The 19,761-nt window shown below is 36.6% G+C and overlaps 1 long non-coding RNA gene across 1 annotated transcript; it reads right to left on the reverse strand.

Moving 5' to 3' along the window:
- Positions 1–4,568: 4,568 nt before the first annotated feature.
- LOC128651935 (uncharacterized) lies at positions 4,569–18,804 on the reverse strand. The gene is made up of 2 exons (XR_008401219.1): positions 18,725–18,804; positions 4,569–5,594 (listed from the first exon to the last, which is right to left on the reverse strand). It is a non-coding gene; the product is annotated as an uncharacterized LOC128651935 (long non-coding RNA).
- Positions 18,805–19,761: the final 957 nt, after the last annotated feature.

A 19,761-nucleotide genomic window follows, 5' to 3' on the forward strand; every position in this document is an offset into this window, starting at 1 on the left:
TAATCCTTTTTACCTCTGTGATTTACCTTTTATCTAAGCCTCTGCAGATTGCCCCGTATTGCAGTTCTTTTGACAGACTTGCATCTTAGCCAATCAGTGCTGACTTATAAATAACTCCACGGAAGTGAGAACAATATATATATATATATATATATATATATATATATATATATGTACATTTAAATATTAAACCTAGAAAATTATATATTTACTTAAAATTGCATGCTCCATCTAAATAATGAAAATCATTAATTTTGTTCAGTACAGTATCTCTTTAATGCAACATTGTGTGTGAAATATTAGATTTTAACGTGTACACAACATATTATGTTTTACAGATATGGATATTATATGTGTGACGGAGGAGAATGTGGTTCTCTTGGTGTCTGATGGTACGTCAAATATATATATATATATATATATATATAAATACTTGGTCCTGTTAAAAATGATGATCACATTAAGTTTCAAATACACTACTGCCCCCCTTTCTATATCATGCAGCAGGAACATAGAAATTAAGAATTTGTTTTTTAGATATGTATAAATTGACATGAATGACATCATGATGTCACATGCATATTACATCCAATCCCACAATGATCATCTTACAATTGTACATACTGTCATTGCTATTCAATTGAGTGCCTAGATGCAGACCAGCTCGTTATGTCATCAGTGTTCTGAGCTTCTCAGACATTTCTAAGTATACATAAAACATAATCATGTTGACATTCCTTGATTTAATTTCATGATGAATGATCTGTAAAGGGTGCACCAGTATGTTTGCATATGCATCTAAGTTTTGATTTTAACATGATTTATATGTTGACTGTCCATTTCACTAAGACAAACATTAATATTTCTCTAACCTACAATGTTCAAGTCTGAATGTGTCTATTAATATTGGGATGACATACATTTAATCCTAATGTAAAAGATATTCTTAAAACATACTATGAAAATGTAATGTCAGATAGCATTCCATTCTATTCTTAATAGTTAATAGGAAAGGTATTGTCTGCTGTGTAAATGTTTAGAATAGTAATTGATTGAGCCATCAAGGTTAAAAAAAATAAATTTAACATTACCAAGGCAATCATCTTAATATTTGTTGTCATCAGTGTTTCAAAGCCTATGTGGAGTGGCCATTTATATTTGCTCATATGAAACACTTCCATATTATCCAATTAGTGGACTCTCATAAGTCAATCAACGGGCATGTGTCTAAAGTACTCTATGTTGTTCACATTTAATAATGCACATCACATAAGAGACAGACCTCTATGGCTTTTGAATATCAAATGCATACATGTGTACTGATACATATTATCAAAAAGAGAAATGTAATATTGTTAAATCATAAATATTAACACATAATGGGGACTTTGCAACATATGCTTTTAAATGTATGGATCAAATGTTCAAGAATAAGTATCAGTGAGCAAACAGAGTTTCAAGGATCAATTTCAAAAGATTTGAAATTAGACTTGCTTCAAATCAATTAAGACTTTAAAGATATTCATTATTTGTGAGCAAAATAAATAATTATATATTTCAAATGATGATGAATATTAATTTTAAAAGGAAATGATATATTTTTTATATAAAATTTTATTGAAACAATTGTATAATATATTTCAGATAGACCATCCACTTCTGGGCATCACCCTCTCACACCTTCCAAACCCCCCCCCGCCCCTCCCTCGCCGCTCTTCCCGTCCCTTCCAAAATTTTCTCCCCTGCCCCCCCTCGCTGCTCATGCCCCACCTGCACAGGCACCAATTGCCCAGGCCTTACATTCCCCAACTGAGCAGGCCACACTTTCCCCACCTGCCCAGGCCCCACATTCCCCACCTGTGCATGCCACACCTTGCCCCGTCCATCCTCCCCACCAACCCATTTAACCTGATCCTCACCTTCCTCGGCCTGGGTATCCTGTTCTCCTTCTCAGCCACAAATGTAAGTATCATTACAAATCAACATTAGACCATACATTCTTAAAGGGACATTATACTGATCTAATTATACCTAAATTTATTTAGAATCGAAAACTTTATTTATAAAACTTTTATTTCTGATATCAATGTAAATGTTACATTCTTTTAAATTATACAGATTTTTTTTTATAAATATGATATTGCCTAGATGTTGGATATCAATTATGTAAATATGCATATTTATGTTTTATTTAATCACAGCCCCTTTCCCTGTGTGTCATAAACCAAAGAAATAATGATTTGTCGATAGAGTTTTTATTTTATATCTTAATGGTTTATCTATGAAGAACATATTTAATGTGTAATTATTCTTCTATATAGTATATTTTATTCTAATCATGATTTGTATTTAAATTAGTACAATGTCCCTTTGCTATATTTTGATTCTGTTCTGTCATTTATATTAATTCTGAATTTTTATTTTTATTTAGGTTGTAGCATGGTTGACGCTAGAGGCTCTAGTTAGATTGGAGGGAACCATGCTGAGTTGCCATCAGTGGCTGGGAATGATGCAGGATTCCATGGTTCTGCGACTTAATCGCCTTATGTTTAATTGCATGATCCGTATGGAGGCAAGGCTGCAAGCTGCAGAACCTCAGGCCAAGGAACGTGAGGAGGATGCCCCAGAAAGTCCGGAGATGCCCAAAGGAAGCATGAGTAACTCCTCCGTCAAATTTATTGTTGTTAATTTGTTGCCTGTTGGCTATGTTCTCAAGTTGTTATTGTTTTTTATGTTTGTGCCAGTTGCACTTTGATTGCCCTTATCATGTGGCTCCAAAGGGGCTGTGTTGGCCTTTGTTTGCCCTTGTCAACTCCCTCCAAGGACTGTGATGCACTATGTCACCTTGTCAGATGACTCCAAAGGGGCTGTGTTGGCCTTTTTTGCCTCGTCAACTCCCTCCAAGGACTGTGATGCACTATGTCACCTTGTCAGATGGCGCCAAAGTGGCTGTGTTGGCATTTTTTTGCCCTTGTCAACTCCCTCCAAGGACTGGATGCAATATGTCACCTTGTTAGATGGCTCCAAAACGGCTGTGTTATCATTCAGACTTATTTGTCCTATTATATTATTTAATTATGTTTTATGACCTTCATAAATATATAATATATTTAAAACAGACTATAATCTGAATGTTGACAGCACATATATTCCAATTCGCATGAAATCTTATTGTAGTAGTGGAACATAAAAAATCACTGTGTGTAATACACACATATTTTAGATGAATAATCTCTTTCTATGATGTTTTATTGTATTTAATTATCAAACAATATATTGCTATAGGTAACATATAATGAATAAACAATACATATTTTCGTGATGTATATAGTAGCATTATTTCTATGTTAAACCTTCATAAATATTTCTTAATCTTACTATTCTAATGAAATATATATTTATTAACAACAATGGATTATATTTCACATATCACATTATTATGTTATCTAGCGTTACATTATGTGAAGATGCGCATTACATAGTACAAACACGCTTGCTAGTTAACAATATAGCACACTAGTTTTTTAAATAGAAATACAATTGTTATTGACATGCAAAGCTGTAAATTCCATAATTTGATGGGATCACATTGTTCCACGATATCGGATGCGCCATGTTGTGTAAGACGTCACATGCAAAGGTGTAAATTCTGTAATTTGATTGGATCAAGTTGTTCCGCAATATCGGATGCACCATGTTGCATAAGACGTCACATGCAAAGGTGTAAATTCTGTAATTTGATTGGATCACTTTGTTCCACGATATTGGATGCGACATCTTGAGAGAAGACAAGTTTAAAACCATAATTTTCTGAGTTTATAGATTGTGTCAATGTTTTACATTGTTGAAACATAGATGATAAAAGATCTAAAATATTTCAACTGATGGCTGTCTTGTGCAAGAAACAAATGAAGTCAATGTGTTGTTGATGCCGTATATATTTTGAGGCAAGTGATAATCCATGAATGTTCTGCGATGAATATATAATGTATATTTTAATTGTGTAACATATAATAAATCATGTATACTTTTTAGAGATGTTATGTCCCGATATTTATTATTTATTTAAATGTTCAATATTGTGTCAAGTATCGATTCAACATTGTTGTTATCCAAATAATATAGCACTGTGAGCATGAAATTCAAATTTAACTCTTAAAGGGATATGAAACCCTAAATGTATCTTTCATTAGTTATGTAGAACATACAATATTAAACAACTTTCCAATTAACTTCTATTATCAAATGTGCTTCATTCTCTTGGTATAATGTGTTGAAGGAGCATTAATACACTACTGGTTTCTAAGTGAACACATGGGTGAGACAATCGGTATATATATATGCAGCCACCAATCAGCAGATAGAAGCTAGGCTCTTTGCTGCTCGTGAGCTTTCCTAGATAAACCTTTCAGCAAAGGATAACAAGATAATGAAGCAAATTAAATAATATAAGTAAACGTGAATGTTGTTTAAAATATTATGCTCTGTCAAAATCATGAAAGATAATTTTCTGCTTTCATGCACCTCTAAATTAAATAGATTTCCAAAATAAGTAAAACACTTTAAGCTAGCTTTCCAAAAATACACTTTATTTTAGGTATTTAATGTTGTCAACACATCAAAAGAAAAATGGCATACAGGCTTTTTTCAAAAATACAATATTTGCTTTATTTAACAAGCACATTTAGATATATCAATAAGCCATAAGGATTGGTATATGTTAGCATATAATCTTGTTTAAGATATGTTGTTTGCATCAACACAGTGATATGCCATCATGTATAATTGTAATGGTCGTTGGTTAGTATTAGGAGAACACGTTTGGACATCACATCACAAAAACAAATCAATCTAATCAACAAGGACAGCATGTGATGATGTTGTCTCAACACACTTGTAAAACACTTTGCAAACAATCTGCCTCCATGGACCCGGTCCCATAGAAGCCTATTAAATACAGAGTGTGTTCCACAAGTGTAAGAAAACAACATAATCACATAATAATCCTTTACACATTAACTTTAAATTAAAACAATAATATAAAAACATAATTACTTCTTCCTCCTTCCCACGACAGTGAAGCTCTGGAGTGGTCAAATGCCTCCTCAGACGTGTCCTCATTGGAGATGTTTGGGAAAGAGAGGAAGGAGGAGTACTTTGAGTGATTGGGGGTTGATGGAAATGGAGGAGGCACAGGAGATGATAGTCCAGGAGCTGATGATCCAGGCTCTTGTGGTCTTCCCATTTCTGGATATGGTCTGCTTGCCACCTCCCGGAGGACCTGAAATATGTTATTTAGAACATTTACAATATTTGTTTGTCCTTCTATCAGGGTGTTCACTGCTTGGTCATAAACTGTGTGTGCGCATTTTCTCCCCTCCGGGAGTCCTGCATTTCCTGTAGGAAGACCCTCATCAGCTCCACCTCGGGTATTGTGGGGGGATGTTTTCGTCGGGGGGGGCTGCTGCACGGGTATCTTTTGCAGGTATCCTCCTGTTCTCTCCGAGGTGGCGTGTCACCTTCTGTACCACTCTCATGCCTGGGTGAAGGAGGAGCATGTTCCTGCTGTGCTCCCTCCTCACTGGCCTCAGACTCTGTATATTTTAAAATTAAAGAAATAAGAGATATTAGGACAGCTCCAAATAAAGATGTAAATGTTATATTTCAAAGTGTATTAATGAGGCTGCCTTAGTAATTCAATTTTATCCAAAAGAAATCAATACGATTTACGTATTTGAAAACCCGTCAATATTAATGTATTTTGTGCATCTTAAATATGTTTAAATGCACTCATAATCTGGAGACTAGATACTAATGTGATAGCTTTTCTTCAAATCCAAATTTCTCAAGGTAATTATGACTGCGTATATGCCATGGTATTAAGTCTGTTGGGTGACTGAATTGATGTGTTGTCATGAGCAGCATGATTCAATGTTAACAGATAAATAATTTGTTTTTGTGAATAAACTGCAAATAGATTATTCTAAAATCGGAGACATCACATCAGTAGATTATATTGGTAATTTTAGTCAATCCCATCCCCTCCATAGGCCATTTTAGAAAAAAATTCCCCCAGATCTAGAAATATGACCTCCAGAAAGCCCATCCAGTTTTTAAAAGGGCTGAAATAAAGCTGAATGCTTTACCTGATTTTTTTAATGTGTAAGTAAAATTACATGACTGTTTCCTAGTTTTTCTGGTGTTAAAGAAGGCACAGAAAAGCAGTTCAAAGTAAATTACATACTTTTTTTTTTTTTTTAATTTTTATTGAAATTTTGATAGAAGGCATACATACAATGCTAAATAGGATAGCATATTAACAGTAATGGAATACAGGCAGCATGTGACATAACCTTATAATGGACAGTATGTATTCCTAGATAAGAGAGGAGAAGAAAAGAACATGTTATGCAGTTAGTATGCCAAGTACTCTAATCACCTCGATAATGATCAGAGAGGCCACTCTTGGACCTTTACGCTAAATATAACAAACTAGTGGAGGTTGATTACAACAAAGGAGATCACTTTTGGATCTTGAGCTAGTAACACACCGTGCTTTCTAATTTTACTGTTATAACTGGCAACTGTTACACACAAAGATATGGACACCGTTAAGAGCAATTAGCTGGATTATCAAATATAGAACGTAAGACGCAACTGTGCATGTAATTACTAATCAGAGTGGGAGCACTGCTAGACCGGATGGGGCTATGAATAAGAATGCGACACATAGTACATAATGGCTTTGTAACCGCTCTAACCCTCAGCACAATCTACTATCCTGGTGTGTGTGATAAATATCATCTCAGTCATATAATACATGCTTAGAATACTATATACGCATTTGTAACAAACAATCATTACGTATAGTAAATAAGTAAAACAGCTGCAGTTCCTGAGATATCTTACCTATCTTAGACAGTACAATTATGGCTGCAATACTGTCACATAGCATATGCAAATTTATAACTATATGAGGATACAGACATTCAACTTGAGAGGGGATTATTATTTAACTTGTTAGCAACTATAAATCCATATTTACCCGCCCTATGTAATTAATACAGTCTCTGTTGTAGGAGGTGTAATAAACAACGTCTACACAGTAAATAAAAATGAATAATGTATTTTCATCAAATTGTCCAGAAAGAGGAAAATTACAAAGTTCTCTCGCATCAAGCCATGCTGTCACCAGACACGTAGCACAGCGGCTCTAACCCATGCCTGTCCTCCACAACTGTGCCACAAGCTTGGGGTATAATTTATCGTTGGGTACCTTGAAAATCGTGTGCCACATTGCCGTTGTTAGAGTAGCATTACTGTAGACAATCTTCTTGAGTCTTTGGCATCGAGTGTCATAAAGAGCAAGCTCTGAGTAGTGGGGTAGAAATCCCAGCAGTGAGAAGGTGAAAGGTATGCCTTTTGGCCTTTTAGGACGGAGATTCACAGAGGTAATCTCTGCAGCTCGATGCGTATTAACATCATCTTGGCAAGCGTCGTGAGGGTAAAGTAAATCCGGACGGCTCCAGTCTAATGTATTCATAAATTTTTGATGCATCGAGGTTTTCATCTGCTTCTCATTCTGTAATGACTCAGGCTCAATACCCCGACACGCTTCCACCATTGGTGAGGCTGTGGTATAAGGCTGAGGGTCATTTATTGCGCTCGTCGCCCCGTCTGAACTGTCTACCTCTGCTACTGTTGCTCTCTGGTGCAAAAGATCCAGATCGGTTCTTAGGTGTCTAGTTGTAAGTGTGTTGACTTTGTCTGCAGTAGGAGTCTCACATATACAGCGTTGTATAGTAGCGATCATCTCCTCCTCTAGTCGGGACAAAGCTGCACATATAAGTTCCTTGATTATTCGGGATTGTGTATCCATGATGAGCATTAGTTGTAATGAATGGTCTCTTCTCAAAGTGTTGCTCTTTTAGCTCTTTTAGCAGAACAAGAAGTTAGATCGTGCTCCAGCACAACCGGCTGGCATATATCTGGTATTATCAGATCAATGGAGGGGTGAGTGAGGTTCCAAGCCGTCTCTAGGCCTCTGCTGCGTACCTCACCAATTCTGGGCTGCTAGGCTAAAGTAAACAATAAATAGTAGTCTTTTCCACGAGGATTAGATATCCTCACCTAACTGAAATTTAACTTAGTGGGAGAAATTTAGTAGTAATAAACAGAAGATTTAACATCTCCTCTGTAGAGCCCTATTTAAAAGCAGCCATCTCAGTCGGTAGTCGGACACGCCCCCCGTAAATTACATACTTTAATGGTTTGTTTTACTTTGTCTATAGACCCCTTTGACATCTGTTTTACAAACACAGACCCACATGTGCCACTACAACAGAAAATAACACCATAACAATTACCTAAATTCCTCATTTTTGAAGCAGCATAAGCTATGCGTCTAATATGAACTAATAATGGAATGTTTGGAATCCAGATGAATATCTCGACTAATGAAAGTTTTACGAGGCTGAAGTTGGCTTCTTATTCAACCAGCTTCTTATTCGCTAAAGTTGGCTTCTTATTCAGCCAGCTTCTTATTGGGCAACTGATTACATCAGACAAAAAAAGCTGTTTAAACAAAATATCTACAATTATTTTTATTTTAAATAAAATAATAGACTTTCCCAAAACCTAAACAAACTTACATTTAATACAAATATGTTATATTGCAAAAAACAGATGGTAAACATGACACAATTTTGGTTATGTTTTGAAAAAGTAACTACTTGTATATTGAAAGGGTTAAAATCCTTTGGGCAACTGATTTCTGTGTGGATATATACAGGGCGTGAGTCCCTTCACAGAATCCACATGTTTTCAGACTGGCCCAACGGTTTCTATAGCAAACAAACTGGTGCCAACCTTGCCACTTCATATATTTTACATTTTCTAAAATAGTAACGGGTATTTTAAAAGGGTTAAAATAATTTAGGCCACTCATTTCTGTGTGGATATAAACAGGTTCTAAATCCCTTCATAGGATAGACATGTTCTCAGCCTAGCCCAACGCTGTTTATAGCAAATAAACTGGTGCCAACCTTGCCACTTCATATATTTTATCTTTTATGAATAAGTAACTCGTATTTTGAGAGGGTTAAAATCCTTTGGGCCACTCATTTCTGTGTGGATATAAACAGGTCCTGAGTCCCTTCATAGGATAGACATGTTCTCAGCCTCGCCCAATTCTGTTTATAGCAAATAAACTGGTGCCAACCTTGCCACTTCATATATTTTATTCTTTATGAATAAGTAACTCGTATTTTGAGAGGGTTAAAATCCTTTGGGCCACTCATTTCTGTGTGAATATAAACAGGTCCTGAGTCCCTTCATAGGATAGACATGTTCTCAGCCTCGCCCAATGCTGTTTATAGCAAATAAACTGGTGCCAACCTTGCCACTTCATATATTTAACTTTTTGAATAAGTAACTGGTATTTTGCAAGGGTTAAAATCCTTTGGGCCACTTATTTATGTATGGATATATATACAGGGTGTGAGCCCCTTCATACAATCCACATGTTTTCAGACTGGCCCAATGGTTTCTATGGCAAACAAACTGGTGCCAACCTTGTCACTTCATATATTTTACATTTTCTGAAAAAGTAACTGGTATTTTAAAAGGGTTAAAATCCTTTGGGTCACTCATTTCTGTGTGGATATATACAGGTCCTGAGTCCCTTCATAGGATAGACATGTTCTCAGCTTTCCCCAATGCTGTTTATGGCAAATAAACTGGTGCCAACCTTGCCACTTCATATATTTTACCTTTTCTGAATAAGTAACTGGTATTTTGAAAGGGTTAAAATCTTTTGGGCCACTCATTTCTGTGTGGATATAAACAGGTCCTGAGTCCCTTCATATGATATCCAAGCAAAGGAATGAAAAACTGGGGAGTCCATTTTGTAATAAAAGCAGTTTCCTTTATTTAAACTGCATTAAAACACTCCAAAAACAGTGTCCTCAATTGTTCCACTGATTCTCAAACATCCGGATTGTGCCGGCAGCGTCACAGGCCAGCAGAGAAGAGCTTTGGCCACAACACTGCAGTCTGCCCTGAGGAGGAGAGGTGAGTAGAGGACTGCTTAAAGTCATAAATGTTATTTCTCACTCGCTGTGGACCGGGGTCAAACGTATTTTATGGTGACTATGGACTTTTGTTGTTTATGACACATTGTGTTGGAGGGCTTAAAGAGGCTATTTTGGTATTAAAAACACGCATTTATAGCGGTGTAAGAAATCCTTGATCCCAGACGGAATAAAAGTAGCTGCAAACATTGAAAGTTTCTACTTGAAAGGGTATAAACCTTGATTTGTTGATTATCCCTTCACGAGACATGTTCTAAGCCTGGTCCAATGCTATTTTGTGGCAAATAAACTGGTGTCAACCTTGTTACTTCGTATATTTTACCTTTCTGAATAAGTAATTGGTATTTTAAAAGGGTTAAAATCATTTGGGCCACTCATTTATGTGTGGATAAATACAGGGCTTGAGCCCCTTCATAGGAAAGGCATGTTCTCAGCCTGGCCAAACGGTTTCTATGGCAAACAAACTGGTGCCACCGTTGCCACTTAATATATGTTTCCTTTTCTGAATAAGTAGTATTTTAAAAGGGTTAAAATCTTTTGGGTCACTCATTTCTGTGTGGAAATATACAGGACGTGAGTCCCTTCATTCAATCCACATGTTTTCAGACTGGTCCAACAGTTTCTATAGCAAGCAAACTGGTGCCAACCTTGCCACTTTGTATATTTTACCTTTTCCGAATAAGTCACTGGTATTTTGAAAGGGTTAAAATCCTTTGGGTCACTCATTTCTGTGTGTATATATACAGGGCGCGAATCCCTTCATACAATCCACATGTTTTCAGACTGGCCCAATGCCTTTTTGTGGCAAACAAACTGGTGCCAACCTTGCCACTTCATATATTTTACCTTTTCTGAATAAGTAACTTATATTTTAAAAGGGTTAGATTACTTTGGGCCATTCATTTATGTGTGGATAAATACAGGGCTTGAGCCCCTTCATAGAAAATGCATGTTCTCAGCCTGGCCCAACGGTTTCTATGGCAAACAAACTGGTGCCAACCTTGCCACTTAATACATGTTTTTCCTTTTCTGAATAAGTAGTATTTTTAAAGGGTTAAAATCCTTTGGGCCACTCATTTCTGTGTGAATATATACAGGGTGTGAGTCCCTTCATACAATCCACATGTTTTTCCTTTTCTGAATAAGTAGTATTTTTAAAAGATTAAAATCATTTGGGCCACTCATTTCTGTCTGAATATATACAGGGTGTGAGTCCCTTCATACAATCCACATGCTTTCAAACTGGTGCCAACCTTGAACTCCATATATTTTACCTTTTCTGAATAAGTAGCTGGTATTTTGAAAGGGTTAAAATAATTTGGGCCATTCATTTCTGTGTGGATATATACAGGTACTGAGCCCCTTCATAGGACAGACATGTTCTCAGCCTGGCCCAACGCTATTTATACTGGTGCCAACCTTGCCACTTCAAATATTTAACATTTTCTGAATATGTAACTGGTATTTTGAAAGGGTTAAAATCCTTTGGGCCACTCTTTTCTGTGTAGATATACAGGGCATGAGCCCCTTCATACAATCCATGTTTTCAGACTGGTCCAATGGTTTCTATGGCAAACAAACTGGTGCCAACCTTGCCACTTCAAATTTTTTACATTTTCTGAAAAAGTAACTGGTATTTTGAAAGGGTTTAAATCCTTTGGGCCACTCATTTCTGTGTGGATATATACAGGGCGTGAGCCCTTTCATACAATCCACATGTTTTCAGACTGGCCCAACGGTTTCTATAGCAATCAAACTGGTGCCAACCTTGCCACTTCATATATTTGAACTTTTCTGAATAATTAACTCCTATTTTGAGAGGGTTAAAATCATTTGGGCACTCATTTCTGTGTGGATATATACAGGTCCTGAGTCCCTTCATAGGATAGACATGTTCTCAGCTTCGCCCAGCTCTATTTATGGCAAATAAACTGGTGCCAACCTTGCTACTTCATATATTTGACCTTTTCTAAATAAGTAACTGGTATTTTGAAAGGGTTTAAATCCTTTGGGCCACTCATTTCTGTGTGGATATATACAGGGCGTGAGCCCTTTCATACAATCCACATGTTTTCAGACTGGCCCAACGGTTTCTATAGCAATCAAACTGGTGCCAACCTTGCCACTTCATATATTTGAACTTTTCTGAATAATTAACTCATATTTTGAGAGGGTTAAAATCATTTGGGCACTCATTTCTGTGTGGATATATACAGGTCCTGAGCCCCTTCATAGGATAGACATGTTCTCAGCTTGGCCCAACGCTGTTAATGGCAAATAAACTGGTGTCAACCTTGCCACTTCATATATTTTACCATTTCTGAATAAGTAACTGGTATTTTGAAAGGGTTAACATCTTTTGGGCCACTCATTTATGTGTGGATAAATACAGGGCTTGAGCCCCTTCATAGGAAAGGCATGTTCTCAGCCTGGCCAAACGGTTTCTATGGCAAACAAACTGGTGCCAACATTGCCACTTAATATATGTTTCCTTTTCTGAATAAGTATTTTAAAAGGGTTAAAATCCTTTGGGCCACTCATTTCTGTGTGAAAATATACAGGGCGTGAGTCCCTTCATTCCACATGTTTTCAGACTGGTCCAACGGTTTCTATAGAAAGCAAACTGGTGTCAACCTTGCCACTTTGTATATTTTACCTTTTCTGAATAAGTCACTGGTATTTTGAAAGGGTTAAAATCCTTTGGGTTACTCATTTCTGTGTGTATATATACAGGGCTTGAATCCCTTCATACAATCCACATGTTTTCAGACTTGCCCAATGCCTTTTTGTGACAAACAAACTGGTGCCAACCTTGCCACTTCATATACTTTACCTTTTCTGAATAAGTAACTTATATTTTAAAACGGTTAGAATACTTTGGGCCATTCATGTATGTGTGGATAAATACAGGGCTTGAGACCCTTCATAGAAAATGCATGTTCTCAGCCTGGCCCAACGGTTTCTATGGCAAACAAACTGGTGCCAACCTTGCCACTTAATACATGTTTTTCCTTTTCTGAATAAGTAGTATTTTTAAAGGGTTAAAATCCTTTGGGCCACTCATTTCTGTGTGAATATATACAGGGTGTAAGTCCCTTCATACAATCCACATGTTTTTCCTTTTCTGAATAAGTAGTATTTTTAAAGGGTTAAAATCCTTTGGGCCACTCATTTGTGTGTGAATATATACAGGGTGTGAGTCCCTTCATACAATCCACATGCTTTCAAACTGGTGCCAACCTTGAACTCCATATATTTTACCTTTTCTGAATAAGTAGCTGGTATTTTGAAAGGGTTAAAATAATTTGGGCCACTCATTTCTGTGTGGATATATACAGGTACTGAGCCCCTTCATAGGACAGACATGTTCTCAGCCTGGCCCAACGCTATTTATACTGGTGCCAACCTTGCCACTTCAAATATTTAACATTTTCTGAATATGTAACTGGTATTTTGAAAAGGTTAAAATCCTTTGGGCCACTCTGTGTAGATATATACAGGGCATCCCCTTCATACAATCCATGTTTTCAGACTGGCCCAATGGTTTCTATGGCAAACAAACTGGTGCCAACCTTGCCACTTCATATATTTGACCTTTTCTAAATAAGTAACTGGTATTTTGAAAGGATTAAAATCCTTTGGATCACTTATTTATGTATGGATATATATAGGGTGTGAGCCCCTTCATACAATCCACATGTTTTCAGACTGGCCCAACGGTTTCTATAGCAATCAAACTGGTGCCAACCTTGCCACTTCATATATTTGATTTTTTCTGAATAATTAACTCATATTTTGAGAGGGTTAAAATCATTTGGGCACTCATTTCTGTGTGGATATATACAGGTCCTCAGTCCCTTCATAGGATAGACATGTTCTCAGCCTCGCCCAACTCTATTTATGGCAAATAAACTCTTGCCAACCTTGCTACTTCATATATTTGACCTTTTCTAAATAAGTAACTGGTATTTTGAAAGGATTAAAATCCTTTGGGTCACTTATTTATGTATGGATATATACAAGGTGTGAGCCCCTTCATACAATCCACATGTTTTCAGACTGACCCAATGGTTTCTATGGCAAACTGGTGCCAACCTTGCCACTTCATATATTTTACATTTTCTGAAAAAGTAACTGGTATTTTAAAAGGGTTAATATCCTTTGGGTCACCCATTTCTGTGTGGATATATACAGGTCCTGAGCCCCTTCATAGGATAGACATGTTCTCAGCTTGGCCCAACGCCGTTTATGGCAAATAAACTGGTGTCAACCTTGCCACTTCATATATTTTACCATTTCTGAATAAGTAACTGGTATTTTGAAAGGGATAAAATCTTTTGGGCCACTCATTTATGTGTGGATAAATACAGGGCTTGAGCCCCTTCATAGGAAAGGCATGTTCTCAGCCTGGCCAAACGGTTTCTATGGCAAACAAACTGGTGCCAACATTGCCACTTAATATATGTTTCCTTTTCTGAATAAGTAGTATTTTAAAAGGGTTAAAATCCTTTGGGCCACTCATTTCTGTGTGGAAATATACAGGGCGTGAGTCCCTTCATTCAATCCACATGTTTTCAGACTGGTCCAACGGTTTCTATAGCAAACAAACTGGTGCCAACCTTGCCACTTCGTATATTTTACCTTTTCTGAATAAGTCACTGGTATTTTGAAAGGGTTAAAATCCTTTGGGTCACTCATTTTTGTGTGTATATATACAGGGCGTGAATCCCTTCATACAATCCACATGTTTTCAGACTGGCCCAATGCCTTTTTGTGGCAAACAAACTGGTGCCAACCTTGCCACTTCATATATTTTACCTTTTCTGAATAAGTAACTTATATTTTAAAAGGGTTAGAATCATTTGGGCCACCCATTTATGTGTGGATAAATACAGGGCTTGAGCCCCTTCATAGGAAAGGCATGTTCTCAGCCTGGCTCAACGGTTTCTATGGCAAATAAACTGGTGCCAACCTTACCACTTAATATATTTGCCCTTTTTATTTTAATAAGTAGTATTTTAAAAAGAGTTAAAATCCTTTGGGACACCCAATTCTGTGTGGATAAATACAGGACGTGAGCCCCTATATAAATCCACATTTTCAGACTGACCCAACGATTTTTATAGCAAGCTGGTGCCAACCTTGTCACTTCATATATTTGACCTTTTCTGAATAAGTAACTGGTATTTTGAAAGGGTTAAAATCATTTGGGCAACTCTTTTCTGTGTGGATATATACAGGGCGTGAACCCCTTCATACATTTCCACATGTTTTCAGACTGCTCCAAAGCCTTTTTATGGCAAACAAACTGGTGCCAAACTTGCCACTTCATATATTTTACCTTTTCTGAATACACAACTAGTATTTTGAAAGGGTTAAAATCCTTTGGGCCACTTATTTCTGTATGGATATATACAGGGCATGAGTCCCTTCATACAATCCACATATTTTCAGACTAGCCCAAAGCCTTTTTATGGCAAACAAACTGGTGCCAACCTTGCCAATTTCTGAATATGTAACTGGTATTTTAAAAGGGTTAAAATCTTTTGGGCCATTAATTTCTATGTGGATATATACAGGGATTGAGCACCTTCATAGAATAAGCATGACCCAATGCTTTTTGTAGTATACAAACTAGTGCCAACGTTGACATCTCATTTATTTTACCTTTTCTAAATAAGTAAGTGGTATTTTAAAAGGGTTTAAATCCTTTGGGCCACTCATTTCTGTGTGGATATATACAGGACGTGAGCCCCTTTTTATGCCTTTTATGAGAAGAAGTAACTTGTATGATTTCTGTGTGGATATATAGGGCGTGAGCCCCTTTATACAATCCACATGTTTTCAGACTAGCCCAAAAATTTCTATGGCAAAGATACCCTTTCAAAATACCAGTTACTTATTAGAAAAGGTAAAATATGTGATTTGACAAGGTTTGCACCAATTTGTTGTTTGTCAAATAAAGCGTTGGTCCAGTGTGAGAACATGTCTATCCTATGAAGTGGTTCATGCCCTGTACATGTCCATACAGAAATAGGTGTCACAAAGGACTTTAACCCTTTTAAAATACCAGTTACTTTTTAGAAAAGCTTAAAATAAATGATGTGGCAAAGTTGGCACAAGTTAGTGTGCCAAAGTATTCGTTGGGTCAGTCATAAAAAAAAGAAAAGATTGTATGAAGTGGCTTATATCCTGTATATACCACTATAGAAATCAGTGGCCCAGAAGATTTTAACCCTTTCAAAATACAAGTTACTTATTTAGAGAAGGTAAAATATATGCAGTGGCAAAGTTTGCACCAGTTTGTTTGCCTTAAAAAGCATTGGGTGAGTCTGAAAACATGTTATTTGTATGATGGAGTTCATGCCCACACAGAAACAAGAGGTCCAAAGGAGTTTAACCCTTTTTAAATACCAGTTACTCACAAAATAGAAGGTAAAATATATGAGATGGCAAACTTGGCACCAATTTGTTTACCATAAAAAGTGTTGGGCCATGCTGAGAATGTTTATCCTATAAAGGGGTTTGTGACCTGTATATATCCACACAAAAACATGTAGGCCAAATGATTTTAACTCTTTCAAAATAACAGTTACTTATTCAGAAAGCCAAAATATATGAAGTGGCAAGGTCAGCCCGGTTTGTTTGCCATAGAAACCATAGGTCTGAAAACATGTGGATTGTATGAAGGGGCTCATGCCCTGTATATATCCACACAGAAATGAGCGGCTTAAAGAATTTTAACCCTTTCAAAATACTAGTTACTTATTTAGAAAATGTAAAATACATGAGATGGCAATGTTGGCACCAGATTCTTTGCTACAAAAAGCGTTGGGCCAAGCTGAGAACATATTTATTCTATGAAGGGCCTCAGGACCTGTATATTTCCACACAGAAATGAGTGGCCCAAAGGATTTTAACCCTTTCAAAATACTAGTTACTTATTTAGAAAATGTAAAATACATGAGATGGCAACGTTGGCACCAGATTCTTTGCTACAAAAAGCGTTGGGCCAAGCTGAGAACATATTTATTCTATGAAGGGCCTCAGGACCTGTATATTTCCACACAGAAATGAGTGGCCCAAAGGATTTTAACCCTTTCAAAATACCAGTTACATATTCTGAAAAGGTAAAATACATGAAGTGACAAGGTTGGCACCAGTTTGTTTGCCCTAGAAACCGTTAGGCCAGTCTGAAAACATGTGGATTATATGAAGGGGCTCACGCCCTGTATATATCCACACAGAAATGAGTGGCCCAAAGGATTTTAACCCTTTCAAAATACCCGTTACGTATTCAGAAAAGGTAAAATATATGAAGTGGCAAGGTTGGCACCAGTTTATTTGCCATAAATAGCATTGGGCCAGGCTGAGAACATGTCTGTCCTATGAAGGGGCTCAGGACCAGTATATATCGACACATAAATAAGTGGCCCAAAGGATTTTAACCCTTGCAAAATACCAGTTACTTATTCAAAAAAGTAAAATATATGAAGTGGCAAGGTTGGCACCAGTTTGTTTGTCAGAGAAACCGTTGGGCCAGTCTGGAAACATGTGGATTTTATGAAGGGGCTCACGCCCTGTATATATCCACACAGAAATGAGTGGCTCAAAGGATTTTAACCCTTTCAAAATACCAGTTACTTATTCAGAAAAGGTCAAATATATGAGGTGGCATCAGTTTATTTACTATAAAAAGCGTTGGGCCAGGATTAAAACACAAGGATTCTATGAAGGGGCTCACACCCTGTATATATCCTTACATAAATCAGTGGCCCAAATGATTTTTAACCCTTTCAGTTACTTATTCAAAACATAACCAAAATTGTGCCATGTTTACCATCTGTTTATTGCAATATAACATGTATTTGTATAAAATTTAAGTTTGTTTAGATTTTGGGAAAGTCTATTTTATATAAAATAAAAATAATTGTAGATATTTTGTTTAAACAGCTTTTATTGTCTGATTGTAATCAGTTGCCCAATAAGAAGCTGACTGAATAAGAAGCCAACTTCAGTGAATAAGAAGCTGGCCGAATAAAAAGCCAACTTCAGCCTTGTTAAAGTCTTTTGGTTTTGCAAATTAGAAGACTACTGTGTGATTTTACTTAGGTAGGTGTATGCCATCATATACTGTATGTATGTTATAGCTTTGAAAATGTGTAAACCTTATGAAGTGCCATATGGATTAGTATAAGATGCCATCTAGTGGTCTGATTGTATATGGGACATGTTGCTGAGTTTATGCGTAAATGTGTTAATATAGATAGACTGATTTTCCATACATTGGAAGGAGCAGGGGGTATTCACTTAGAGTTTCAAATTGTATTAATGTGGAGGTCACAAAAATTAGGTGGTTGTATAAAGTGATTTAAACTGACGGAGCACTAGCAGCACTACCAGAGATTTATTAATAATGAAATAACTGTCTCCATTCTAAAACTCCTCCTTTACAGCGTGTTATAACGTTTAGTCACTTTTATTTGTATTTAGCCTAAAGGATTACGGCATATTTGTTTGAGATTAAAAATCCTATTTTAGACAGTGTGCCTAATCTTATACTAATATACCTGATATTAGCTGTAATTATTGACGTAGCCACAGCGCCTCCCTGCTAATCTCCTGTAACTCACCTGACTTCCAGCCGTGGTACAAAACAGAACAACGCCCGACCACCGCCACCTAGCGACAAGACACTCCATTGCTGTTCACGGACTCCGCCTCTTGCTCACACCCCTGTCACAGCTAATTAGTAAGTCCATTGGTCACAACATAGCAACCGCTCAGTTTCCATAATCAACAATGTCTGTAAGCAGATAACGCTGCAGTTTGCAGAATCCAATAACTGGATTTGAATTAACACTGAACCCGTAAACTGTTGAGGTACAGTTTTTACAGGACTTGAATCAAATCGGTACAGCGAATACATATATAAGGTGAGCGAGTAAATACTTGAGTAGCATCAGCATGGGTTGTACAGACGTATACAGTGCACGGTGGATCTTTGATTCGTACATGTTACTTCCAGACTGTTGTATTTAAATATATAAACCAGTTCGCAAAAAACAGCGTAACCATTCATAAAAAATACAAACAGATGTTGCACAAGTTTACTTACAAAACTTTAATATTGTATCATATATTTTTTTCAGAATACATTTATTAGTATACTTTAAAATACAAAATCTCTCACTCTCATTTATACTGGGTCTCGAGCAATACAAAATACAGCAACTTGCTCATTAGTCCAGTGTTGGTCTTGGACAAGCATTGGTGGATGCACGTGTACTGTGTACAACCAATCAGCTAAATCTGCTTTGAGATTGGTGCCTGGAGTTATTTTATACCTGCTAATTTCAGTGTAATTTCCTTAGTTTTTCTTTTGTGTTTTTCTTTTTTAAAACAAACTTTATATTGCAAAATATATGCTTAAAATAAAAATAATTTCAAATAGATTCCTTTAAATATCACTGAAGACACTTAACCCCTTAATGACCGCAGCACTTTTCCATTTTCTGTCCGTTTGGGACCAAGGCTATTTTTACATTTTTGCGGTGTTTGTGTTTAGCTGTAATTGTCGTCTCACTCATTTACTGTACCCACACATATTATATACCGTTTTTCTCGCCATTAAATGGACTTTCAAAAGATACCATTATTTTCATCATAT

The sequence above is a fragment of the Bombina bombina genome, chromosome 3 (assembly GCF_027579735.1).
Source record: "Bombina bombina isolate aBomBom1 chromosome 3, aBomBom1.pri, whole genome shotgun sequence".
Lineage (NCBI taxonomy): Eukaryota > Metazoa > Chordata > Amphibia > Anura > Bombinatoridae > Bombina > Bombina bombina.